This window comes from Cephus cinctus, unplaced genomic scaffold, assembly GCF_000341935.2.
Source record: "Cephus cinctus unplaced genomic scaffold, Ccin1 Ccin1_scaffold0690, whole genome shotgun sequence".
In the NCBI taxonomy this organism is placed as follows: domain Eukaryota; kingdom Metazoa; phylum Arthropoda; class Insecta; order Hymenoptera; family Cephidae; genus Cephus; species Cephus cinctus.
Window position 1 is genome coordinate 229,524 of NW_014333313.1, and position 10,957 is coordinate 240,480.

The 10,957-nt window shown below is 43.1% G+C and overlaps 1 protein-coding gene and 1 long non-coding RNA gene across 12 annotated transcripts in view; one reads left to right on the forward strand and one right to left on the reverse strand.

Annotated features, from left to right (window-relative positions):
• Window positions 1–10,957, forward strand: part of LOC107269785 (nephrin) — a 131,712-nt gene that overhangs the window by 77,378 nt on the left and 43,377 nt on the right. The gene's annotated exons all lie outside the window — the stretch shown is intronic.
• LOC107269799 lies at window positions 1,946–4,083 on the reverse strand. 2 transcript variants are annotated; one of them, XR_003060331.1, is made up of 5 exons: window positions 3,837–4,083; window positions 3,635–3,764; window positions 2,836–2,970; window positions 2,483–2,764; window positions 1,946–2,354 (listed from the first exon to the last, which is right to left on the reverse strand). It is a non-coding gene; the product is annotated as an uncharacterized LOC107269799 (long non-coding RNA). The 2 variants fall into 2 exon arrangements; XR_001538127.2 differs by lacking the exons at window positions 3,635–3,764; window positions 3,837–4,083 and adding an exon at window positions 3,044–3,115.

Sequence of the window (10,957 nt, forward strand, 5' to 3'; positions counted from 1 at the left end):
TAGGCTGTTACTCTGTTATTTATCAGACACCGGATATTGTACGAGTTTCCCGGTAGGGCCTATAGAGCTCATTCGGCAGCGGAGTCACTGTACGATTTTTTCAACAGAGTCCAATTTCCGGTCGATCTGTCGTAGACACATGCGACCCCGTGCTACTGGGTACTTGCGACTCCACTGATTTCGTCTTCGTCCTTCAGCCCCCTTTCTATTTTCACCCTCGTCTACAGTCTTGGTACACAGGACGCGCCGGGAGGTGGCAGCAGTAGCAACGGCAACGGTAGCTACTACTCCTAGGACAGTTTTTCAGGATCCTGTAAGTATACGTTAGGGGGTTGAAGGAAAAAAAAAAAAAATAGCGGACAAGGGTAGTACCGAGCTACCGCCTTCAAAAGTTTCTCCCGGTATCTGTCCCAGTAACCAGGAGCGATATTTTACCAGAGGAAGCTACTGTCTGGTAGCGAAACCCAAAACCACTGTGAAATCAGCTTAAACCCTAACGGGGGGGCCTTCGTCCCTCCCTGGACCACTCCCCTTGCTCCGTCTTAAAGAAACACTCGAAACTAGGGTCGAAGTGGATTATCATTACGGATCTTAGTTGCATCGGGATACCTAGGTAAAACCTACCCGGTAGTTCCCTCCCTACACGGTGAACTTCCCGGGCTGCCTGGCACTTACGACACCCCAGGGCGCCACTAGGCGACCTCCTATCTCTCTCTCTCTCTCTCTCTCTCTCTCTTTCTCTGTGCTTAACAACAAAGAAGTTCTCGAAATCATGCAAATTTGACAAATCTTCCTACGCAACGTCTCCTGGTATATATTACGGCTATGTAGTATATATATATATATACCAACCTATATTTATATATTTAGAGTAACTACATGCTTCACGTCGCAAAATATTCCCAGCATCTTCCAAAAAGATTTTCACTGCTCCTCTCACCTTAATGGATCGTACTCGAGAATATGTAATATTGTAGCGAGTAGGAAGATACTAATAAGAATAAAAGGAGAGAGGAATAAAAAGGAAAAGAGAGAAATACACGATGGGATGAAAAAATCATCAATTATCCTTTACAACGGATCTATATGGTTATCTGCCTGAGATAAATTTTAATCTACCCTAAGATTATCGTATAATGATTTCTCTCGGCTGCTAATGACTATGTTAAATCGATGCACCCCTTCGACCTCTCCCGTACGTACTGAACCACATATCCGTATAGTCCGTTCAACCGTAACCTTTTACACATTGACCTCTCGAAGGTTTCAGCCATGACGAAATCTTATGCACGAGTGTTCTTTTTTTTTCTTTTTTCTTTTTTTTTTTCTTCTCCGAGTCTTCAAAAGTCGTCACGCAGTCAGGTGGGTCTCGTGTATGACGAGACGACGACTCCCTTGTATCGGGGTCTTTGTAAACGTCCCGAAGACTCGCAGGCAGTAAGCCAAGCATAAAATCATTTATCTCCGGGATAACCATGGAAGAATGACACTCTTTCTTCCGTCTTACATAGATTTAAAGTTTCTCTCCTTTTTCTTCTTCTTTTCTTTCTTTTCTCCGTCCTCCTCGGTCACCTTAGTTTTCCCTTTGCCCGTAGCTCCTTCCGAAGGCACCGTCCTCATAACTTATCTCTCGGTTAACGGCAGGAAAGTTGTACGCCATTCTTCGCTGGGGTCCAGGACTTTGGATGCTGTTGCAATCCATCAAGTCATCTCGTCGAGTCCGTCAGTCGCGCCTTGAAGATACTGCCTGTTCAAATTTCGCTTCACTTTTGTACTGCTTCTCTCTCTCTCTCTCTCTCTCTCTCTCTCTCTCTCTCTCTCTCTCTCTCTCTCTCTCTCTCTCTCTCTCTCTCTCTCTCTCTCTCTTTCTTGCACGTTATCCGTATATTAGAAAGAGCAGGACGCTCTTATGGGTATGCTGTAAGTATGAGAGAGAGAGAGAGAGAGAGAGAGAGAGGGAGTATGATATTTTTAGGATCGATATGGGATAACGACAGGTAGCAAGGAGAGGGGAGTGTGGGTCTGAAACGACCGTAGAGGGATATTAAAGTTATATGTGTTTTGCATAATACCTCTTTCTTGTTTAACAAAAAGAAAGTTAACTTTCTCTTTTTTTATCTGCTTCCTTAGCACAGACGCCGGTATCACGGATAACCCTTAACCCCGCTATCTTATATCCTTTGGAAAATTCAAACTTCTTTTTCCACTCACGTCCCTTCGATTCAACGCGAAAGCTTCTTCCCATCTGCTTCCCGCTCGCGGAAGATTGGACGTTCTTTGTGGTTCAATTGTTCGAGGAACACGGCGAAATGCCATTGGCCAGCTGCCAGTTGCGGCTAATGAAACTTAGGCAACTGGAATATAATTATGGACTGTTGTTGTGATTATGATAATCTTGAATCTTTTTTTTTTCTTTTTTCATCTCATCTTTACTGTATCGTAATATATATACAATATATATTTTTTAATTTTATTTTCTCACCTGGGTCTAGAATTTGGTAGCGGCTGTATGTGCGCGTGTCTATAGACACGTAAAATGGTCCAGGTAACGTAAAAGGCTGAATCGTTAAGAATGTAAACAGAAGTAGCTCGTTAATGGAAACCGCAGACATCCAAGGTATTGTCAAGAGCGATTAACCCAGTTCGAAACTAAAGGGGCTAAATGGCGAGGGAGTACGGCAGAAATCACGTACGGTCTTATCTGCATCCGAGCTTCCGGTTGCATAATTTCCCAGATAAATTTCAACGTGGGTACGAGATGTTCCTGGAATTAAAAAAAAGATATATATGTATATATATATATATACACACATATATATATCGAGAGCCACGTACAAAGCTTTCGTATAAGTATACTTGCACCTCGACGAAGGTCCGAAGTTGGTATTAGATTTCATCCTGAGGCTTTGGAACGTGTCTGACCCATTACGTGTTTCCCTGTCTGTCTGGCTGCTGGCTCTGGCGAAATCGCTAGAAAATGAGAAAAACACGTAAAACTCAACGCGAAGAAAAGAAGAAGAAAAAAAAGAAGTTTGGATTTTACGAGGTAAATTCTCGTCGAGTACTAGTTTAATCCTCAGGCGCCCATGAGAGTCTGGCCTAACGCCAACTGCAATTGAGAGAATTGAAAATAATTTTTACTCCGATGAATGCTGCGAAGATACATTTTTCCTTAATTATTAAAAAAAAAAAAAAATTCATATTCTCGTCCGATTGACCTGTCGTTTAAATAATTTTGTAGGAGAAAAAAAAGCGACTGCTTTTTCTCATTCAAAAGATAAACGTTCCAGAAATTCTTTGTGTATTTCCTCAAAATTCATCTTATCTTCAACGCGGCATGAACTTGAAACATTTTGGAAATTCCAGGCCTTAACATTTCGCCGAATCCTCTTACAGTGCCAGACTTAATCTGAAAAGCCGATAATTATAGCGTTTGGCATAACCTCAAAGGAGCACGGAAACCTTTATCCACGGAATAACGCACAGGATGTCTGCTGTGTACACGCTGGGCCGACTGGGATCTGTATTAGAAATTAATTTGCATTCGGATAGAAATAACAATGGGACCAGTTAGATTTGCGTTTTCGCCATAGGCATTAGGTCATATCGCATTATTCAGTATAAGGAAACATACCAATCCGAATTCTCTAGCAATTCGGGCTGCCAGACGTCTATACTTCGTTCGAGTTAATTCGAACGTTCCCAACCGTCAGCATGCTCAATCCCAAGAAAGTCCAGGAACGACGGAACGTGGAGTGGATGGACTGTGGATATGGATGAAGCGACCGTACAGTATTGAATTTTATAAAGGAATTGAAATGTTACCATATACGTACATATATGTATGGTTACATATATGGATCCTCATTTCACTTAACGTACGTGAGTCCTGAAGGAACAGCGACGTTAGACTTCGTCGAGGAGGTCTCTCTGTACTTCAAAGTCACTCAAGGTATATACAGAGTCTATGCGTTTAAGTATCCCTGAGAACAAGACTCAATGAATACCATATAGGATATCTGAAAACAAAGGCTTTGAGGTAAAGGAAGAATTTAAAAAAAAAAATTTTAATACTATACTGCAAGACAGTGAATCCCAGGTATGACGAGCAGCTGGTTGATGCGATTTAGATATATCCCAACGATTCTTTTTCTTCCTCATCTTTTTATTGGTATCAGGTGAGTAGTCGCGCGAGAGAGAGAGAGAGAGAGAGAGAGATAGCGAGAGAGTAATAGAGGGAGACAGGGGGCAGTGTAAACCTTTCAAAGGGATACCCGACGCGATGAAAGGCTTGGTCTGATACAATGGAAAAATGCGCACCGTGCTGCTGTGGGTCGCCGACGTGTTATTATCAAACAAAAGGGGAATGGCGTGCTGGAAAGTGTAATAAAAAAGTAAATAGAAACGAGCGAGCTTAAGGTATCATATACCTGACAATACAGAGATCAGAGAGCGGGGGAGCCAAAGGCCATGGCTCGACTTGGTGTCATTGTCTTCCGCGCGAAGCGCTGCTGGCCCGTAGCGCGGCGCTGAGTACGTCGCGTCTAGAGTCTTGCATATTGTATAGTCTATGGCCTTTGGACGGCACAGGCGTTACGGAGAGCGCGCGCGATTCACGACCGAAAGGTTGGAGGTTCGCGCCCAGCTTCCAGCGGCATTCACCAATTGACCATTCATATGAAAACTTAAGTGAGTATTTATACGGATTTCGGCCCAATACTGTTCGGATTCGGTGTATAAACTTTGTAGGTCCCCTCACGCTGAGTTGAAAAGGCCCGTCTCGCAAGGTACATCGCCATCTATTGTCGAACTTCCGAACTTGATTATTAGGACCAGTTACTGGCACATGTCCCCCATTGGGGATACAACCATAAGGAAAGGAAGGAAGGAGAGAGCGCGTGGGACGCTTCGCACGTGCATATCCACCTCGACGCTTCCTTCTAGAAGAAAAATTCGCTGTACCACGTCACTTCCCGTTAAATTTTCGAAGAGACCACGTCGACCCGAGTGACTCAGCCACGAAGGACACCTGTACAATTATTGCATTTAACATAGATCCGCACCGAGTACACCAGCGCGGACTCCGCTTTGACGCGGACGGGGCGACGCGTAGCGGCGGTTAATCGAACCTATCGAAAATATCAGCTGTGCAGCGTACATGCTAAATTTATATCGGTTATTTATTTCTTTATTTATTTTTTTTTTTAGTATTTATTTTACACGGATCCTCGCTTACTTTGTCTTTCTCTCTCTCCGTTCTCTGCACTGTATAATATATATATATATATATATATATATATATATATTAGCTGTATCCATTTGCCATACCCAAACGAAATTTTCACGTTGACGTGTGCTCGTCCGGTTCGTCAAATTCCTCACAAATGGGGAAATACGTAGACGGAAGCGGCCCAACGTGAAATACTCGAATGCCCTCGGGATTCTGCATCGACGCAGCGTATCCCAGCGCCCTGTATACATATACCCTTTGTCCCTCGTGCTTCTCGCACGGTCAATACGTTTACTTCTCCAATCATTTTATTGGATCCACATACCGACCCGTGATTTCCTGCCTGCCGCGTATCGTCCTACGCTAATTAATTAACCCCCGTAGCACCGATTGCCTAACCTACAAAATTAGACGAGCGACGAGTCCCACCCAATTATGCCCGGTCGCCGCGAAGCACAGCCGGAAGTCAAGAAGCAGATAGAAATGGAAAGATGGTCTTGCAGGAACGATCGCGCCCGCCATACGGCGACCCTAACTAGATCGGTGTAAAGATAGGGCGTCCTCAGGCGTCCTCAGGCGTCTTCGGCCGTCTTCGGTCTTACCAAGCCGAGGATTACCCGTGGGAGAGTCCCACACGGGGCACACACCGGAACAGACTTCCCTCCATCCTTGTACCCCCTAACCCCTGAAAACTTAAAAGTCCCGTCACAGAACGGAAGTACAGCGCAGCTGAAGATTGCCAAGGAGGCCAAGGGTCGACGGCTACCGTCGTCCTCTTGGCATTAGTCGTATCCCAGTCGAAAAAGACAACGGCCTACCCGTCCCGCACCTCCACTCCACCCCTCGACCACCCCACCTCCTACCCTCGTTACCCACCCAGATTCTATCCGTATAAAAAAAATTACGTAACTACACACGCGAACGTGCCCTCGTTCGCGGGAACAAGTGGATGTTTTTTTTTTCGAAAAAATAAAAAAAAATAATCCACCCTCGGCTACTCCTGCCTAAACCTAATTATATAAAATACAATACACCCTGCGTCTGAGCTTTACCACACGACCTGTACCACTCAGGCCCCTCACTCCTTACACACATATGTACACGTAATACACTTGAGACTTTTCCCACACTCGAGAAAGTATAAATATTTATCTCTTTCGTCCACCCTCGCGAAGGTTCCCCCGCCGCGTCTCATGGTACTTGCATGCACAATGTCTCGTAACACCTACCGTAAGAATATCCCTGCCGGCCTCTGCGCCAGTAGGAGATTACGGTAGATCCCGACTAATTGGCGATACGGACACGCGAGCTTCGTCACAATTTTACCAGAGGTCCTTCGTGCATACTCAATGGAGGGGGGCTCACTCATTATGAATCCAGAATAAAATGAATACCAAACGGTGATATCTAAAGAAAAATATAATAATTGTCCGTAATTGGATGAAGTATAAAATTAAGCTTGTAAATCCTTGATTCGCTCTAATTGCATCGTGCACGTTACACCGGTCGGTTTAACGGGCTGGGATTAGCAAAGGCAGAATGTCAATTGTACGCCGTGTTTATCGGGGGCTATAGGTTACGTACCGTCGGGTTGTGGTATCTCTGCCAGGAGCTGCCGGGGATTGGTTCTGTGGATAAATACGTATATATGTATGTGCATATATATTTGAATGCGGCAAGAAACCAATGGACGCCCCTCCCGCCCCCCCTATCAAAGCCCAAGTATACCCAGTGTGTATCTCATCAAAGAAGCAGGTCTGAATCCTCTCATTGGGAATCTCGGGTGCGCAGTGCTGCCACACGGCTAGACTTTGAACTTGCAAGCAGCAGGCTGCTTCGTGAGAATACTTAACGGCAGAATCGGCGCATATGGGATATTTCCCCACCTGTGCTCGTCAAAAGGCACTAATCGTGCCTTCATCGGATTTACCGAGAAGTGGTGCCGCGGTCGACCGATAAACGTCCTTACGCTACCCCTCTGATTAGGTATAGGGTGTTTCTAATGAATTCCCTAGTCTGGCTAGAGGTCTAATCATTTGCATTCAGGGTTCGGTCGCTTTGTATTATATCATATATATATATATATATATATTTATACGTTTGACGTTACTTATCCGTAGGAAGCATAGAGGCATCCTTGTGAGAATTATAGTGAGTCTCATTATGGGGTATGTATTTTTTCTATACGGGGTGTATGTTTTGGTTTTTTTTTTTTTTAAATAAAGAGTTCATACGTTTTGGTTACGACAGTCGAGCGTTGATTTTTCTTTGGTTTTATTGGGGAAAAAAAAATTTTTTTTTTATTGTTCTACCTGGTCATTTCGATTGGACAGTGGTTTTCGCACTCGCCACTCGATTACCATGCAAATTCTGTAGGGAGTTGCTGTTAATGTCTATCGGGTGGGCTTTAGTTTAAGCTGTAAGTGATATTAGTGTATAATTTTGATTACGTATAAATTCGTTTTTTTTTCCTTTCATTTTTGACGCGTCATGAATTAACGGGATTCGCCCACGTCACTTTTAGTTATTTCGTATCTTTCTCTTTTTTTTTTTTTTTTCCGGCTCTGGCTTATATTGGAACTTCCTGGCGCGCACGATGGCCATCTGCTTTTACGGCTACTAAAAAAAAAAAGAAGTGCCGGTCCCGGGAAAAAGGTCTTACGATACTTTAAGAGAGTCTCCTCGTGAACGGAAGAAAGTGTCATACCGAAAATAACCTGGGATATATCCGGGATTAACCGCGAAAATGGGACCGGCCCCCCCCCCCTTTCTTCTGTAGGTCAACTTTTTTTATTCCCTTTTTTTTCACTCTCTTCACCTCTTTCACGTTAATTTCTACAGTACGTTCGACGTAATCACGGCAAGAGGGGCCTCCTAATGGGTTCGGTGGTATAACAGACAATTCGAGATAAAATTCAGAATTTCTTGTATATGTCAGAAATGTTTCAATTAATTAGGTTTTATAAGAAAAATGTGGAAATTTTCGTTTAATCCCTGTATAACCTGTGCCTTCCCTATTAATATTATGATTATCGTCACCGAACCTCCTTAAGGATAAATGCTGCTTGCCGTAAATCATAATAATAGGGGTGAATGCGATAGGGGTTTCCGGGTGAAATTCCCCGAATGTCTATGACGTATAGTCGAATTAGGGACGGGGGTAGATGTAGAGATGGAAAAAAGTGATTAAAAAAATGGCCTACCATAGTCCACGACGATTGGCTTTTTTTTGGAGGGAAAAAATAAAAAAAAATCTACCCTCGTATTTACGCGAATGACAAGCAGGCAAAAGTTTTTTTTTTTTTCTCGAAAACAACCCTTGGAAAAGTCATCGCTGTCGCGTATCGTAAATCAAAAGTTTATAGCATTCCAGATGAGATTCCCCAACTACAGTCTGTTTCAATCGTAAATGTCCCGAATCAGCGTGTTACCGCCATGAGCCAGAGAAACGTCTAGAAACGCCTGAAGTCTATCCCCTCGCAGTCTATCGGCGAGGCGATCGAATTATTTACCAACAAATTCAATTTCACGATCGCGCCCGAATACGTATGTAAAATGTATAAATGTTCTAGAACGTCGAATCGATCGTGCGAATTTGTTAATCGAAAAAGAGAAAAATGAAGAAAAAGGTTTATTAATATAGAAATTAAATTTCACCGTAGCCCCCGTTCGATCGGCGATAATCATAAATCGAACTTACCTAGGAGGTAATGAAAATTTCATAATTAACGCAAACCCATTACATCGCGTTAAACTTCCACATACTGTCGTCAGTTATGGTTCGCGCGTGGGAATCCCCGCGTAACGGGAATATTAATGCAGGTAACAATGTCGAAAATGCGCGAGCACGAATCGTCCCTGTGGCCCAATAAATGCCGAGAACCTCACCCCTCGCTGTGCAAACGACACCATAATCTGGTCCATATAATGGGAAAAAAAAAGAAAAAAAAAAAAAAAAAAAAAAAAAAAAAAAAAAAAAAAAAAAAAAAAAAAAAAAAAAAATGTAATACCAACCTAGAAAGCACCAACGGTCGCGCGCAGTATTACCACAGCTGTATCAGTAAAAAATCTTTACCGTCCGTGCGTACACCTACCCGTTCGACGTCGCTGTCCGCCATGCTTTTCTGTGCTACGTGAAATTGAGTAAGAGTAAAAAAAAAGCAACGCATACAAAAAAAAAAGAGAAGAAAATTCGCGGAAAACCTGACGGTTCTACGAAAAGACAAAGATCAGTCTGACAAGGGTATAGCCATAACAAAAATTTATCTCAGTTCGTTAACTGGATTTCTCTTTCTTTTTCGCTCATTTTCCTTGACCTCGTTCGCTCTCCCATGCTGTTTATTTATTTATTACGTCATATGGATTCAATTTTGGTACCACCGACCGGCAGTTCGCTCCGACCGATTGGAACAGACACCGTGAGCTTAGGCTCCGTTTGCACGCTGTACATATCGAGATTAAGCTACGGCGACTTGTGCGTAGGCATTGCGGAGCCTTGAAAATCAATATTTCTTTGCGGACTCGTAACGCTCGAGGTTAAGTTCGGCGGAGTATAGGTCTCCTCCCCGTCTTTGGTCGTGTCGCCATCCGCGAAGCCGGGCAAAGTTTTTAATTTCGTACGGTAATGGCGAGCCCGCAGCCAGATATTCTTTATTGCGGCCTTCTGGCTCCTGTGAACTTTCCCAAACTTTCCGTAGCGATCCACCCACGTGTATATACGTATATACCGTCCGCAACGATATATCGTATATATGTATATAGCTCGAACGAAGGTGGAAAACTAGAAGGAAGCTTAAGGAGTAGTGCCTATATAACCTATAAGCTCTGACGCAGTAAGTAAATGCGAACTATACCGCGAGTAATAAAGGTGCGCTCGCAATCCCAAAGGAAAAGGGCTTAATTTCGATTAATATCCAACTTCCGGGGCCGAAAGGTGGTTAAGCTGGATGGGAAGTGTCTGGAGTAGTCGAGTTGTCTCGTACCTGTAAGAGTTTCCGGTTTAAGTTGGCAATTGTGAAAAGTGCGCGATTTTTTTTTTTTTTTTTTTTTTTTTTTTTTTTTTTTTTTTTTTTTTTTTTTTTTTTTTTATTATTTTAACTTTTGCTTATAGTCCGTCTTGGAGAATGTCAATTTCCGGTTAGACAGACTTTGTTTGGTTTAATTACGTAAGCTTCGTATGCCATAGTTTTTCAGCGTCTCCACGTGTGACCTGAGCGCTCGTTTTTGCAAGAGGAAAAAAGAGAGAGAGAGAGAGAGAGAGTCCAAGTTCAGACTATCGGACGAAGAAAGGACTTGCTGAACCAAGAAAATTAGTATTTTCCCGCTTGGGCAGGCGCAAGCCGAGTCTCCACGTAACGACATACGCAAGAGGGATAAAAAGGAGAAAATCAACCCTCCTGTATGAGCAACAACAATTGTTTACCTTTCGTAACGATAACGTTGTTCGTTCGAGTCCAAAAGCTGCTTTGTCGCTTCTCACAATACCTTCTGTTGCTTTTATGCGAACAAAACCGAACCTTGATATCTCTCAACGCCAAACACATACCTGTACCTTCTTTTTTTTTCTTTTTTTTTCCTTTTTTTTTTTTTTTTCTTGCCGTCACCTTATTCCCTTTCACGTTCTTACTTTCCGCGCCGTCCCGTCCATCTCCGGTGCTCCACTTGGAAGCTGGCAATTGGAAATGTAATTGAATTTCGGCTTTTTTTTTTTTTTTTTTTTTTTTGAAT